This window comes from Alexandromys fortis, unplaced genomic scaffold (genome assembly GCF_014885135.2).
Source record: "Alexandromys fortis isolate MF-2015 unplaced genomic scaffold, M_Fortis_MF-2015_v1.1 scaffold_0, whole genome shotgun sequence".
NCBI lineage: Eukaryota > Metazoa > Chordata > Mammalia > Rodentia > Cricetidae > Alexandromys > Alexandromys fortis.
The window spans coordinates 21,605,511-21,622,548 of record NW_026067949.1 but is presented as its reverse complement, the minus strand read 5'-3'; the positions used below and the strand labels follow the sequence as shown (position 1 = coordinate 21,622,548).

At 45.9% G+C, this 17,038-nt stretch overlaps 1 long non-coding RNA gene across 1 annotated transcript in view; it reads left to right on the top strand.

Annotated features, from left to right (window-relative positions):
* Positions 1-5,291: 5,291 nt before the first annotated feature.
* The window catches only part of LOC126506613 (uncharacterized), a 13,910-nt gene continuing 2,163 nt past the window's right edge, over positions 5,292-17,038 (top strand). The window contains exons 1-6 of the long non-coding RNA XR_007593275.1: positions 5,292-5,441; positions 9,251-9,459; positions 11,982-15,380; positions 15,725-15,830; positions 16,189-16,632; positions 16,805-16,890. This is a non-coding gene — a long non-coding RNA (uncharacterized lncRNA). The remainder of the gene's footprint in view (positions 5,442-9,250; positions 9,460-11,981; positions 15,381-15,724; positions 15,831-16,188; positions 16,633-16,804; positions 16,891-17,038) is intronic.

Below are 17,038 nucleotides of genomic sequence, written 5' to 3'. Positions count from 1 at the left end.
CAGTATTTTAATGTGATTTTCCTATATAGGAGACTGTGCTCCTAGATGTAGACATGACCACATCCTGCAAACTTTAGATTTGTGTGTTTGATGTGGAGTGTATGCAGCAGTCAGAAGCCAGAAGGGACATATGAGGGAGGAAGAAGAAAGGGATTAAGGAATGTGGGGGCAGTAAAACACATACACAAGATGATAGAGGTGGTGGAGGATTCTGGGGGTTAAAAGTTTAAGCAGAGACTGTGACCTGCTGTGGAGTAATTCCTCTGTACACTGTAAATATGTATTACTCTCATTGGTTATAGTAAGGCAGGATAAAATTAGGTGGGACAATCAAACAGGACACTGGGGTGAAGAAGGAAAGAGCCAGGAAAGAGATGCCAGCAGCTGCTGAGGAAGCAGGACTTGTAGAAAATGAGGTGAGCCATGCAACAAAGCACAGATGAGAAATGCGGGTTAATATAAGTGTAAGAGTTAGCTAATGACTAGCCTAGGCTATTGGCTGAGCATTTATACATAACAATAAGCTCCTGCATCAGTTATTTGGGAACAGGTGGTCAGGACAGGAAAACTCTACCTGCAGTGACTTACCTCCTCCCACCAGGCCCCACCTTCCATAGTTCTACCACCTTCCAAGAGTTTATTCAAATATTAAATCTATCAGTGGGTTAAAACACTCACTAGGCCAGAGCCTAATTATTAATTATTAATCTAGGTATTTCTCAATCCAGTCTACCTTCTCAATGAAAAGTCCAGTGGGAATTTGAAAAAACGACGTCAACCTGAAGATTTTCAAACGTATATGAAAATACGAAGGACCTTTGTCCTTGAAGAGGAAAAATCAGATCAGTTGACTCACATCACAGGATGTCAAGTCCCCGGTGAAGAGTCAGCAAGAGGGTCCTAGTGGTCCCACTTCTTCACTCGACCTCAGCCCAGAGACCTGGAATTGCTTATTTCCACTTCTTATTTTCTGTAAACTTGTATAGGTCCTTCCCACACTGTACCGGGGTTCTTCTGGGTGATGAACAGAGTATGGCCAAAGTGACAGTATGTTTCAAAGACTGAGTTATGTGACTTTATGAGTCTCTCCCCTCTGTTTGTTCAGAGGAGAGCCACGTTCTCTGTCATGGATAGCTCTCTGAGGACTGATAAGGAAAATGAGCCCCTAAGATACCCTGCAAAGAGCAAATGCTTCTTCCCACAGTTATGCTGGTGAGCTTGGAACCAAGCCTTCCAGTACTGGTCCAGCCTTCAGAGGGCTATAGCTTTATCTGAGACCCTTAGATATACCACCTAACTTAACCGTTCTGAGATCCTCAACCCCCAGACTTCTGTGCAGTGATAAGCCCATGTTGTTCTGCACTACTAGCTTTTAGGTCATTTGCAGTACAGCAATAGATAGGAAATATCAAGACTTATATTTTTATAATAATTATGACTGTGGTGTTAATGCAGTAATTGACAAACAGATCAGTGGAACACAACCACGTGCAGAAATAGACTTTATACACATACATTCAATTAGTTCTGACTAAGGCACCAATATGATTTAATGAGGGGAAGATAGTCCTCCAAAACATGACTGAGAAGACATTATGCCATAATGTACACCAAAATAAATTGAAGGTAAAACACAGAGCATCTTGAAATAAGCCAAGTTTTCTTAGCTGGGGCACTAAAGGCACTGTGGTGATTTTTTTTTAACTTGCTCAGTATGGGAAAGCCACTGACCATGTCCATGCAGGATTCCCTAAGTGAGACAGACATGAGGAAGACTCACCCTAACTACGGGCAGACCATTCCATGGCCGTGGCTCCTGGACTGCAGAAAAGGGAAACTGTGATCTGAGGAAAAGCACTCATCCTCCCTTTCTTCTTCACTGCAGGCACAATGTGACCAATGACCTCAAGCTCTTGCCACCATTATAGCGGCCTGTACCCTTGATGGAAGAGCCTTAAGCCTTCTTCCTTTCTCGCTGGGCTTTCTGGGGGCATTTGCTCGCAGCCACAAGACAAGTAACTAATGCAGGAAATGAGGTACTCAAAAGTGGGGTTGTTGCTATGATTAACCTCACCATGTGGCTCTCAGGCCATTAGGATTGGTTTGTAGCAGGAATGGGAAAGAATTTGACACTTTGGGCTAGAAAAACCCTTGAATGCATTAGGCAAAGGATAATGGGCTATTCCGATGGGAGCTGGTAAGCCAAGAATGCTAAGAGAAATACGGCAGTGAAGGTCGATTCATGAGGCACCAGAGAAGAACCAGGGCTCTATCAGGAACTGGCTAGCATCGGCGGCACTGTATGTTATTGGATGGAATATGTGATAATGCACAGCCATTGTGTAAAAATCCTGCCCATTTCTTATAAAAGTCAAAATATGCCTTAATCTGATCCATCATTCCTCTCTTAAATGTTTACCCAAGAGATGGAAGACACTTTTCCCCAGAAATCCTTGCATAAGAGCATTTACATCAACTTTATTATTATATGCAATATTATACTAATTGCATTATTATACTCTATAATTATATAGCAGCCAGAACCTGGAAACAAATTGAATGCCCACTCATAATGCATGGATAAACAAATTGCCCTATACTCACACAAGGAAATACTACTCAGCCACAAAAAGAAATACATGCTTGACATATGAAGCCAAGTGGATGGGAGATCATAAGACATCAAAGAACCCAGGCACTAAAGAGCATACACATTAAATGCCACAAACAGGATGCCACTCTTAAGGTGACAAATGTTAGCAAGTATGGACAAGGGACCTTTGAATAATACTGGTGGGGATATACATTGCTATAGTATAGTATAGGAAAACAATATAAGCGCCTTAAAGAATTCAAAATGAACTATGATGAGGTCCAGCAAACCCACTTCTGGGCATGTGTCTAAAGGACAAGACATCGGTGTCTCAAAGATACATCTTCACTGCTTTGCTCACTGAGACATTTTTTTTATAGTTGCCAAGAAATATGAACAACCTAAATGTCTGTTTCATGATGAATGGATAAAGGAAACGTGTGTGTTTGCGTATGTGTTTATGTGTGTGTTCCTGTGTGTTCATCTAGATGTATGCATGCATGTCTGTGTGTGTATTTCTGTGTGTATACATGTATTTGTTTGTGTGCGTGTGTGTTCATGAGCGTGTATATGTTTGTATGTGCGCATGTGCATGTTCGTGATAGAATACTAATTCAACATTTAAATAGGAGGAAAACCAGGAACCTCTCCATTTGGGACAACGTAGATGAACCTAGAAAAAAAGGTCTGAGAGTGAAGAGGAAGTAGAAAAGAAACACACAGAAAAGAAAGTGCTGGAGATGAGATCTCCAGCCGTTCAGACTTAGCGGTGTCGCACGATTTCCTGATGCTCCCAGCATGGTCCGTGGTAGACTGAGTTCAGTAAATGCTCTATAAAGAGATGGAAAGAGACCCGTGCTTTAAAATCTTTCCCAATGGCGTTTCTGCGTTTTGGAATGGCCGCCTGCAAATTTTAGGAGAACCAAGATTTGCCCCTGTTCTTTGCAGAGCCTACCTCTGCGTGGGCGCATAGGACACTAACTGACATGCGCACCAGCTCTGTTCTCAAAGTCCTGCTGCCGCCGCCGTCCCCCACGCCCCGCCCGAAGTGGAAATCTTTAAATGTGCTTTTGGTTGTTTTACAGCCGTTTGCATTCAAATTGGGTGTGTCACTATCACATTTTATTAGCTATTCCTCATACCAGTCCTGTGAGGTTAGCCTGTTATCTGCATTTTACAGGCGAGGTGAAGCAGCTCGCTGGATCTCCCTTGGTGCAAGGGCGACGGAAGAGGGGGATTTCAGCCGGCAGGTTCTGCTCCCTGCCCACAGGGCTGTTTCTTTCAATGGGCTTGCCGTTGCGAGTGCAACAGCAAACTGGGCATTTTCTGCGGAACACTTTGAAAATATTTTGATGACTGTCTTTCCAGAGGGGAAAATCCGTGTTAGGGCTGCCGTTCTTCTGCCGGATTGTTTGGTCCTTGAACTGCCTGCCCTCTCAGGAGACTCCTGCCTCTATTTCCGGCTCTGATGCTGACCTCTCAAATCCCACCCCTTTCCAGCAACCTCCCTGTGCAGCCCACCCACGTAGCAAAACCTACAGGATTGGGTTTGGAGTAAAAAACTTTTATGGAGTTAGGAGGGGCTTAGGTCTAATTAAGAAAGTTTTAACATGGTCCACGAGCTTCTTAAATTGTGTGCATTTACCCAACTCTATATATGCCGTTTTCTTCAGTACGTATATAACAAGAATAAAATGTATTAATAAAAAAGGCATGAGTCGAGCATACAACTCAGTTGGTAGAGGACTAGCTTTGCATGCATCAAACCCTGGGTTCCATCCAGCGTTGCAGAAGCGCACAGTGATGTCACAAGTCCGCAGTTCCAGCATCAGGAAGATGAAGGCAAAAAGATCAGAAGTTCAAGATTTTCCTGGGCTTCACAGTAAATTCAAGGTTAGCCTGCTGTACGTGAGATTCTGACTCGAAAACAGAAAATGAATGAGTGAATGAATGACACAGTAAAAGAATGCAATCTCTTTGTTTCTCAAAACCAGGTCATTTGAGGACTGGAGAAATGGCTCAGTGGTTAAGAGCAATGCTGCTTTTATGGGACCTGGGTTTAATTCCCAGCACCTGCACACCAGCTCACAACCATGTGTACCTCCAACTCCAGGAGAGTCAATGCCCTCTTCTGGCCTATGAGGACAGCAGGCATGCTCTTGAACAAACAAAGACACATACACATAAACTAAAACAAAAAAAAAAAAATGAAAGGTCATTTGATCATAAGCACTGTGATAGCAGAGCAGTCTATTTGAAAACAGGAATGCATACTAAGAGGAAGGTAATGTATATAGTGTGGAAACACTGGTCAAAGGGATATCTGTTTCTCAGATGAGCTGGAGTAAGACGGAGCACAATTCCATCCCACTATTCAGAGCCATACGTGATTTAAAACTCAATGAATTGCCTATTTCTGGATTAAATTGTTTTTCTCCAGACCACAGTTGACCGTTAGTCCTAGAAAGCAGAGCGGCAAAGGAGATAGCAGGCTATGTATAAACATCATGGCTGACAATGTTCACAGCATTTTTTTTGTCCAAAGGAGACGAAGCTCTCTGGCATTGAAGCTTGTCTTCAACAGTTTGACCCTAATTGAAGAGAAAACTGAAACTTGCTGAGTTTTAGGAACTTTCTCAACCAGCCCAACAGAATCTCAGCCCCGTAGGACATCAGGAAGTTCAGATGCTGGAACAAATACTTCGATTTGAAGAAAGACACAAGATTCTGAACTTGTTTTCTTCTTTAAAAAGTAGATTTACTTATTTTATTTTTCAGTATATGGTTGTTTGCCTCTATGGATGTATGAGGAGGTCAGAAGAGGGCATTGGATCCCCTGGAAGCGGAGGTATGAACTCTTGTTAAACACCTGTGGGTGCTGGGAATTGAACCAGGGTTCTTGGGTTCTCTGCAAGAGCAGCAAGTGTTATTAACCACTGGGCCATCTCTCCAGTCCCTCGACTCTCTCTCTCTTCTTTTTTTTTTCTTCCTTCCTCCCCCTCTCCCTCTCTCCCTCCCTTCCTTCCTCCCTTCCTCCCTTCCTTCCTCCCTCTCTTTCTTTCCTTCCTTCCTTCCTTCTTTCTTTCTTTCTTTCTTTCTTTCTTTCTTTCTTTCTTTCTTTCTTCTTTGCTGAAGAACTGGTTTCTCTGAAAGGCTTTCCTTTGTCAGCATAAAGTCTGACCTTCCCTCCCTTTCCTTCCCAAACCTGTGCTTTGGGGCCTGATAGACATTCAGGGGACTGTGGTGCTCAAGCTTCTGGGTGTCCTTCCCCCCAATAGCAGCAGAGAGTGATGGCTTTCCCAGAATTCCTGCTTCTGCTAACTGGCCGGCGTGACCCTCGGTGCTCTTGCTGCAGCTCACTAGCTCCCTGGGTGACGCAGGCTGATTCAGTTAAGACAAGCGGTCTTTAACCTTCACCGCACACTTTAAATTCACCAAGGGAGCTTTTAAAGATCCCCTGTCCATGGCCAGGCCGCACCCAGGGCCAATTAAATACAAATCTCTGGAGGAAAGGCTGAGTTAAAACTCCTTGAGTGATTCTGGTGTGCAGCCAGAGAACCAGTGATGGAAGGAACAGCAACTGTGATTTTAGGGGCCATTCCCCACAAGGTGTCTTAAACGTACTAGTCCTTTTGTTCCTTATTTAGCAGGAGAGGCTGTTTATCAGTTCTAATATCACCTGACAGGAAAGCACACTGCTTCTGGGGCGATCTTAACTCCCTAGGGATATGCAACATGAGAACAGAGGATGGCTTCCTGCAAGCTGTTGGCAAAACATAAGTTTAGTGAAGATTAAATGTGGTGGTGGCAGCCACCAAGCACCTTCTGCAGAGCTGGTGAACCAGAAAGACGCTGTCACAGCCTCAGCCTTTCCATTTCTTTTCTAGGTTGCTCTTCCTGTGTTCCAGTGTTCTGATGAGAAATCAGTACTTTGACTCAGGAAAGCCTGTGTTCATTCCAGCAGATGAATAACTGTAGCATTGTTTGCATATGTTAACCATGTTTGATCAGAATCTTATTACATGCGGATATTAGGTTTTAGGGGGCATAGAGTGATGGAATATATTGTTGAATATATGCCTCACTAATTACATACAATTCATATATTTTATATTCTGTAGCCTTTATGTCTGTTTTCCTGTCTCTTTCTGTCCCTGTCCCTCTGTCTCTGTCCCTCTGTCCCTAGTGTGTCATCTCTCTTCTTTATGGAATGGATGGGGAGATTCTGCTTTTAACTGACAGCAAAGTTGTTGCCGGTAGCACGGTTCTGCTCTGAACTTGAAACCTTGTATAGCCAGATGACCCATCCGTCTCCGCACTGCAGTCACAAGGCTACAACAGAGACTGTTGCCCACTAATCTGAGATTTAACTTCTCTTCCAGTCTATTTGTGAGACTCAAACATTGTCTGCTCCCTTCCTTCCTTCCTTCCTTCCTTCCTTCCTTCCTTCCTTCCTTCCTTCCTTCCTTCCTTCCTTTCTTCTTTCCTCCTTCCCTCCCTCTTTCCCTCCCTCCCTTTTCTGAATTAGTGCCATCTAATCACATAGGGCAATGACAGAGCATGACTTAGGCCAGATGTCTTTGTAGGAGACACTGGTGTTGGCTTCCATGGTGGAGGGCAGACAATGACTTCTTCCAGAGTGTCTTTCTGTGCTGACAGCACAGACGGAATAATACTAACGAGAACCAACATTTCTGGCAGCCGCAGAGGCTGGGAATTGTCTTGGGTGTTTTGTAGGAAGGCAGGTAACCAGATCCATCTAAGGACTCTGGTCCAGATTCCGTTTCCACGTTCTGTTCTGTCCAGATGGCCCTCAAAATAACCAAAGACTGGAAGGATTTTCTTCTTGAAAAATGTGTTTATACTGAATATGTATTCTTGCCTTCCTTCCCTAAAAAATATGTAACAACACTAGGTGTCATGAGACATCTAGGCACGATTTAACATATGCAGATTATGTAGGTTACATGCACACATACAGTTTATAGAAAGCTTTGCCACTGAGGCACAGCTGAACTGTAGGAGACACCATGGCCTGAGAGTTGTCACTGAGGGAAAGAGGGTCTGTGTCAACTTCAGAAGGGGAGGGAATGAGACAAATGGCTGGAACTGTCCAAGCCCTTATCCTTACTTTTACCCCATCCTTCCAAATATGTGCTCCCCTGGGGGATGAAGGGACCAGAAGGGGCCACAGGAAAAAGGGAGAAATTCCGCTCCCGCTGTATCCACTTCCAGCCTACACTGAGCACTGCTGTATGTCCAGCACGCTTTCCAGTCATCTGTACACAGAGTTTCTAGAAGGTCAACACTTGACCAAGCTTCACTGTTTCTAAAGCATGGGGCTGGGTGGGGACCAGGCTGATTGATGCCATAGTTCCTATCCTTAGCCCAGGTTAAGGTAGGAACCAAACTCACCAAACTGGTGACACTGTGCGAGCCTCTTACTTCCAGGGCTTTTACTCATTTAACAATTTTTGAAGATTTGTGGTAGAATATAATTGATATATAAAAAAGCCAATAGCAGTTTCTAATTGGGAAAAGAAAGTGGCCGTAGATAGAGCTAGAAGGCGCCATCAGATGAGACCTGTGCATTAGCTTCCATTGTCTTGGTCTGATCTGTGAGAGATGCATCTTTGTGTGTGTTCTTCCCATCACTGTGGATAACACTATCTGCTACTCCAAAGCTTTAATCTATGGATGGATTCACCATGCCAACTGCTATCTCACATCCAGTAAACATTCAAGTTTAGGAGGGGGCTCTACTTCTCCATGTACAGGCAGGACTTCTGCCCTTCTCAAAACAGGGATCCTGGCAGCCACATGCTTTCTGGTTGGACGATGTACTCTTGGCATGCAGATGGTTGGTGGCACAGTATGGGCAAATGCATGCCAGGGGTTTCAGGGCCAGACCTACATCACTTCTGCTCACATTTCAGCAGCTGGACCACAGCTGCACAGCCACAGCTCAAGACAAGAATATGTCCAGATGTGTGTCCAAGTAGGAAAATGAGATTTTCTTGCCTTTGTTTTTGTATTTTGTTGTTGCTCCCTGGCCAGCAATTTGAGTGCTGAGAGTGGTCAGTAGCAGAAAGAGTGAGTAGAATTTCCAGGAGAGAGTCCATGCATATGTGTGTACATATACATATATACACATACATATAGTCACACATGCATATATAGATGTGTATGCATTTGTATATGTACACGTATACATGTAGAATCTCTCATGAAAATTTTACTCATTCTTTCTTCTGTTGGAAACTCTCAGTACTCAAATATTGTGTGTGTGTGTGTGTGTGTGTGTGTGTGTGTGTGTGTGTGTGTGTGTGTGTAGGGTATACTGAACTGTATTGGGTCCTTTACCTATGGCTGTGTTCAAAGTTGTGATAGCAACTTTGAACATCTGGGTTTGAGATATGTCAGAAGTTGGTGTAGGATGGCCCTTATAGGTCCATACACTAGTCCTCCCCCTCTTCTTGTATGTCCCAGATTTCCATGGATGATGGTCCCAGCCTTTTCTTTCTTCTGCCTTCTGGTTGCAAGTGGCCAATGGCAGGGAGAGCTGGAGATGATGTTGTGACAGGTTGATCTGGGGTTTGGCAAGGGTCTGTACATGTCATGTAGCCACCGCTTTCCCATGGCTATATATCTCACCAGGTCCCTTTCGTGCCTAAGAAGACAGTGACTTCCTATGAGTGTCCGTTGGCGCTGTACCACCCTTGGGTGGTCCCCTCACCTCCTCACAGCTCTATGACTGGTTCCTTCAGTTACCTTGGGAGAATGATCTTGGCTATGGGTTCCTTGTTGATTCAACTGGAACCTAGAGAAAAACCCCTCTAAATGAAGAAACTCTCTCTATATATAAGGTCAGTTTCACACATGTTATCCACTGAGCTGACAGATGTTTTTTCAAAGGTGATATTCAAAGTGTGGACAGTGATGGTGAAGCAAAGTCACATGCTAAGTCTGATGAGATCTTTCTGAAAGATGGCTTATCTAGAATATGTAAAACCTAAGAAAATATACTTTGTTAGAGCTGGGGAGATGGCTTGGTGGACAAGAGCCTTTGTTCTGCAAACATGAGGACCTGAGTTCAAGTCCCCAGCTCCCACACAGAAAGCTGTGCTTAGCTATGCATGCCTGTAACCTTAGCATTGAAAGGCAGAGAGAGGAAGGTCTCCAGAGTTCACTGGGCAGCCAAGCATAGCTAAAAACGGCAAGCTTCTGGTCCAGCAAGAGACCCTATCTGAAAGCGATAAAGAGAATGGTAGATGAAGACACTTGATGCCATGTTCTAGCCTCTGAGTGTGTGCCCAAGGGCATACACACACATACACACATGCACACCTACATGCACACGTGTGCTCGCACACACACACACACATGCATTGTCTTTGATCCAACAGTTTTAGTAATCTAAAGGAAATAATCAGACAAAGACGTATTTACAAAAACATCCAAACAATTATTGTTAGCTATAGCTCAAAACTGGAAGCAGCAGCTATTTGGCAACCTGGAATTGAAGAACTCTTGGAAACCCATATGATAACTCGATGCACATGACTGCTACAGAAAGGTGACCACAGCACAGTAGCAAGAGTCACTTGCAAAGGGGGCTTTTAGTCTGTATTTCTGAAAACCAATAAAAGAGAAAGAATATATGTTGAAGTAACGACTTTGATTATTTCTGGGTAAAAGGATTACAGGTGATAGTCCCCATCGCATTTTCCCTGTATCTTTATAACTTTCTATAGTGGATATTGTAGATAGGATCGTCCTTGACTGAAAACAGCAAAACTCTGAACTCCGGTGGTAGAACAGCTCAATGCTGCAGAGCTGACAACTGAGATGTTCCTGACTTTCCCTTCACGGTCTAAATGTGGCAGCTTCTGCACCCCATTATCAGAACTGTATCAGGTGACTGCGCCTCAGTTATCACAATGCATTTGATCTTGGTCATCTGTGCACTGTACCGCAGTTATATGTGTGTTTAGTCTCTCTCTAACCAATACTACATATACATTCAAAGAGAGAAGTGGACAGGAGGGACTGCCCAAGGGAGAAAAAAAAAGGACAAAAATCCTAAGGCAAACTTAACCTGATTGGCCTGATTTGGGGGCTGTAACCTTATCTAGCTGGAGAGAGGGTGGGAGACAGAGCGTGGGAGACAGGGTTGAATCAGCCACCTTTGCAGCGTCTGCCAGGGACAGCTACTGATTTTATAATTAGTGAAACTGAAAAGCCAGTTGGTCCCTTTATTCTTGACTTCTTCCATCCCTCTTCCTTCCCACCACCCTCCACCTACTCAGGCTGCAACCATCAGCAGATTCGCATTCCCAGAGCCGAGGGGGTGAGGGGGAAACCTGAGAGGAGGCTGCAGCCTCCTCCAGCCTGGGAGTGGAGAGATGGGCAGCAAGCCACAGGACCTGGAATCAGCTTGTTTGCTCGGTTGACCTCATCTGGTCTCTCGAGGTTAGGGCTCTGAAAGCCTATCGGTAGAGACTTTTGCAATTTCAATACTATTATTTTCTAGACAGAGCTCGCCTGGGTGTTTTTCATCCAGAAAGCTTTGGTCTCAGTTGGCTTTCCCAAATAAACACTTGCCCCACAAACAATCCGCACAAAAGGCAAGGGCGTCGGTTGCCTGGGTTCAAATCGTGACTGCTCAGACCCCTGTTATGTGTCCCTGGACCGTAGCTGTGTTTGCTTCCTCCCTGCAAAGTGAGAACCCCGAGACTGAGCACTTCGTAGGCTCCTGGTGAAAGACAGGATGATTCAGTGTTTGTCAAGTGCTTAGGCGGCGCTTATCACATACTGAGTGCTGCAGAAATATTTGTTTTAAAATATGCGTACAAACGTGAGAGACGAGAAATCGCCATAAGCTGTCTGGGCTGGGCTGTGTGCATTTGGAGCTACCTCTCACTCCACACAAACCCGCAAGGAAGGACTGAACTTTTCTTTTGTTCCCTGTTGGTGAAGTTCTGTGGTAGGAAGGAAGAGGGTACACCGGAAGCCATAGGCTTCTGTAAGAGCTGGAGCATCCGAAGGATGTCTTACAGCAGAGACGGACGCTATCACAGCCCTCGCTAAAGATGGGGAAACTGATGCCAGGGGAGATGCAGATATAGACCCACAATTTGCAAGCCTGTAGATGGTGGAGCTGGGATTCCAGCTGGGAGCGCGTGACTCCTAAACCTGGACAGCCCCTGTATTACGTGTGATGTTTTCCAGACAGATTTCGATAGCTCCTAAGAGGTTCACGTACACATCTAATGACCAGTTTTCAAAGGAGCTATTTTTTGTTTATGCAGCTTAGCAAGTCTAGAAACCCATGGCCGACTCTGGCCAGCTGAACTGAACAATTATTAACGTCAGGAATATCTTACAGGTCCAAATTCCTCCCTGAGTCGCTGCAAAATTTTTTTCTGCTCTTCCATCTGTCTGTGCCACCTCAGCGAATGCCACTTTCAGAGAGAAAGAACCCCTGTTTGCTCAGCGTCTTGACGACTGCCTGCAGTCCATCGATCCCATTTGAGCAAACCACGGACGGTCAGGGAGGCATTCTGGTGCTGTCCCTTTAAGAAAAAAGAAAGGAATCGCTCAGCCCCGCCCTACCGGACCCTGGGCCTGTGAAGTTCTGGAGTTTGAGGATTTGCGATAGAGCCAAGATAAAAAGAATTAAAAACAAATTGAACTTAAAAAAAAAAAAAAGCAACAGCAAAAATATTTTTTTTGTTCCAAGTTCATAGGCATTTCTATCCCAAGTTGCAGTGCCCCAGGGGGGATATGAACCAGGGTCACCCGTGGCCCCTTGTGGGCCTTCTCCCTAGCCCCGCCCCAAGCATGGCAACCCTCGGAGAAGACGGGCGTTTGTCCCCGTCAGCTCCCCCTCCCCCCTCCAGCCACTCATCTTTCCCCTTTAAACTGTTGGCTTCGTAATGGTTTTCCTCCTGCTGCCAGGGGGCGAGAGGTGTAAATGCCCGAGGAGCAGCTGCTGGTGAGCTCTCCAGTGCGGATCCTGTGGGTGGGGCCGGCAGTAGGCAAGAGAGACCCAGAGAGATTAGGTGAAACCTTAGCCGCGGCCTTCTGGACATGGTCCAGTGTCTTTCAATGATTCCTTTGTGTGCTTTGGGTGCTGGGCTTGTTTGGCAGGGGACGGGCACCCATTAGACGATTTCACAATGATTTGCCATGTTACAGTTCTAAACATGTCAACTCATCACCGAGGTTAAATTTGTATTTTTACAGTCGTTTTTTTAGACTCTCACACCGCCCCCCCCCCCACCGCAACACACCCTCCTCTCCCCGGGAGCTTCAGGGAAAAGTACTCTAAGAGAATTAATCAAAATGACTAGGTAATGCTCTAAAAATAATAAATGTCGTTACAGGCTGGATCCCTTTCAAGTTCGAGCTCATTCTGAAAGCCTGAAGATCCACATGTCAAGTTTCATGTATATTACTTTTTTATTAGGAGGAAGTGCCCTATTGTGTAGACACAGGTACATTATGAAGACACATGGATGTTACGACTCGCCCATCACCACCGGGCTGGTTTTCAGCTAAGTTTATTAAGCAACGTGGTTGAGGAGGGGGCAAAGGGCGGACACTGAACTCCTTACCCTCTCTTCTTAAACCAGACTTGCAAATTAGGATCTGCTACAGACGGGCTTGGGCTTGGAGCTCTGAACACAAGGGTAGCAGAGATCCTGGTCCAGTTAGTGACATGGTTTGGTTTCCCTCGCCCCACCCACTGGACAGTACTCCAGCTAGGCGAAGGCGTTAGAAAATACAGAAAGACAGATTGTTAGTGCATGCAGACAACAGCAGCAGCAACAACCAAATGAACAAGTAACTTTGTGGGCTTGTTGTTGTCGCCGTCGTCGTTTTGTTCTGTTTTTAGACAGATTCCCCTATTGTAATCACCTGGCTTTGAACTTGAGATCCTCCTGCCTCAACTACTCAAGTGCTTGAATTACAGCTATGTAACTGCTGTTATCGTGGCTTCAAAATATTAACTCCAAAAGAATGTGTGTGCATGTGTGTGTGTGCGCATGCTTGCATGCATGCATGCTTTGTGTGTATGTGTACTTGCAGGTGTGTGCGTGTGTACTCATTCTAGAGTGTGTGGAGACCACAGGCTGACATCAGGGGCCGTCCTTAACTGCTTTCTAACTTAGTTTTTGAGACAAGATCTCATGCTGAAACTGAAACTCACTGATTTCGCTAGTCTGGCAGGCCAACAAGCCCCAGGATCCACCCATCTCTCTCTCTCTCTCTCTCTCTCTCTCTCTCTCTCTCTCTCTCTCTCTCTCTCTCTCTGTGTGTGTGTGTGTGTGTGTGTGTGTGTGCGCGCGCGCGCGCGCGCATGCGCGTGCCAGGATTGCAGTTGTGTGCTGCCATCTGCATGGGTGCTGGGAATCTCAACTAAATTCTCAAGCTTGCACAGCAAGGAATTTACCTACTCAACGATCTCTCCCGCCTCCCCCCCATCCCAAGAATGTTTTTTTATAAATGGGGGGCAGGGTAGCTTAAGGTACTTAAGGCCTTTAAGCATGGCTGGAACAAGGTCAGTAAGACTTAAGGTGAGGCTGAGGGGGGAAATCTGTGTCAGAGGAGAAAGGAAGTGGTGGTGATGAGGTGGATCCCTTTCCTTCTTTAACTGATAAAGTCCCTGTTTTCCCGTGGGCCCTTCCAGCAAGTAGATGCCCCCCAAGTATCCATGAGCAAGGGCCCTAACCATCCGCAGTCCATAGATCATTTGTCTGTGTCAGGCCGGGCTGCTAGGTCAGGGCGCTTGTGATGAAGAATAGGAGTGAGGATTCCTGAGGCTTGACTGTGTGTGTTATTTGTGCCCAAGTCGAAGCCTGGGGCTAAGTCACTAGGATATTTCCGACCTAAGAAATGCCATCTGGCCTGAGACTATTCCTTAGATAATTCCAGGGCCTTCATCCTCCAAAGAAAGGCTGGTTGCCGTGCTCTAAGTCCCGGCCTTCCTTAGCCGGCCTCCATAAATCATGGCTGGCAGGAAAGACTGGAGGGTCATGGGTAATTGAATTCCAACCAACCTTCACATCTAATTCAAGCCAACCCTCCGACTGGACTCTTTGCTGGATTAATCTGCTGTCAGAGCCGGTAAATAACTATTGTTTTTAAATTCGAAGAAACCCATTGTTGAGGGCCTACTGTGCATGAGCTTCTTGAGAGGTGCGGTCATCATCCCAGCTCATTCACTCCCCCCTCCCTCTTTCATTCCTTCATGCTGTCCACACTCCTACCAGAACCCAGACTTGAGAAGTTATCTGGCAGTGGGGAGGAAAATAAAGGTCATCTTGGGGTCATTCCTGCAGAAAACTTGTTCTCCGGACTCCCTAAGCTCCTGCTGGGGAGATAGGTCATTTACCATGGGGACGCCGAAGCTGATTCTGTGCAAGAAAACGGATAAGGATGTTTCAAAAACGTCAGTCCCCAGCCCCTGAAGACTCTTATTCAAGTTCTTCGCCACCATATTTGATGTGGGATGTCAGGTCTGGGGGTTGAAGGGTTCTCACCTGTGATGTGCTTGGGGGTGGGGGTGGAGAGGAGCTGTCCTCACCAACACTGCTTGGGAAGAGACCAGGGAGCTCTAGGTCCCTCACGCCTGTGACATTACTGCTAATGGCTGTCACTCTCTGTCGGGACTCAGCAGCCCCAGCCTCCGTGATAGGCCTGCCTGGACACTAAGCCTGAGGCAGACAATGCTTGTTCAAGAGTCCCTTCAGTGGAACTGTCTCCGGACTTCACTCCTTTGGTAAGCTCTATGTGGCTCTCCATGTATGCATGACCTGGAGTCCATTACCGGAACACACCCGTGGCAGTCCGCATTTTCGAAAAAAAATATAGCCTCTACTTCCTCCGTCAGGGGGCCGCGTCACACTCCGCCGCTGGTTCTCATTCTCAGACAGTTGCATCCCAGCTCGTGGGTGACTGTGTTCTGGCCCTCCAACTCGTAATAAATCGAGCACTGGGTTGCTACAGATAATATTCTTGGCAGCAATATGATTTTGAGCAATGAGTCAAGATTGTGCAGAGGTTTGCTCAGGGGAAAAGAATTAATGTGACTGAATAATTTTTACTTTCTTGTTTTAATTCCAGGATGATAGGAGGGCCCTGTGATGTTGCCAGTGGCCTGGGGACCCCCGAGCAGCCCGGAAAGCAGTGTTTAGGTGGAAATGTTAATGGAATTCTCCCTTGCTGCTGGGTAAGAGTCTGCTGTCGAGAGATAATTACCCAGGCAAAGATGAAGCAGCATCATGGGAGCCCGGTGCTAGGCAGAGACCTCTCTGTTTATTTTCCATGTTGCCACATATTGCTGCATAATCGCCTTCACCATTTAACTTCATTAACATCTTGGCTAACCCGGGGCCACACACTTGTACTTAAAAGAGAGAAATTAAGTAACCCTGAACCTACATGTAATTGTAAACAAAGTTACCGGAGATGTGGGTTAAGAGGTTTGCATTGTTGTCGTGGGTGGCAAATGAGTCCGCCTTTCCCCTATCCTTCCTGCTCCCTGAGAGATGAAAGTCAGACCAACCTTTGCTGACTGTTCTCTGTAGGCTGTCCCTGGCATTGCACAACGCGCATGAACTGCCCTCCTTAGTCTCCATGGAGATTCCACGAGTCGTTAGCAGAGGAAACTCTGTCAGAAAGGTGAAGAAACGTGTCCGAGGTCCGATGGCTCGTGAGCAGCGGAGTAAAGGTTCCAAATATGGCAGATTGGTCCCAGCTGTTTTGAGAGAAATCACAGGACCACACTTGTTCCAAGACCTCAAGTCTGGTCTTCTAGACTCTACAGATGAGTTCAGGCATTTTATTTAGCTCTACAGCTGTCACTATTGGAATGGCTGCCAAGTCTCCCGGCCCGTCTTCCCTCCAATTCTGTATTTCTGTTTTATCGAGAAGGTATTTGCATCCAACCCCGTGTGGTCACGACTAGGCTTCTTAAGTCATCCCCACAGGCCTCTGCGTTGGACAGGTTCCTGACCTTTTCTGAACAGTCTGTAAGTAATCACTGTCTCTCACTCTAGGCTCCTTCTCCCCAGACTCATAAAAGCTACATCAGAAAACCTGAAAGGATGTTTTGGTGCACATCTGTTAGCCTTGACCAAACTCAATAATTGTTAACACTTTTCCACACTTAAAGTCCCAATTTATGAATCCATTTCCCCCTAGACGACTTGAAAGCTTGTTCCAGAGATACCTCAGCCTGCAATGTTTCGGCCTGCATCACACGTCTCACAAGAACATGGAACATGTTAGTAAGTGACCACATTACCATCACAGGCCTGAGAAAATTAGCTACCATTCCTTGATTTCATCTACCCAGCACCCCTGCCCCTCCCCCACCGTGTGTGTGTGTGTGTGTGTGTGTGTGAGAGAGAGAGAGAGAGAGAGAGAGAGAGAGAG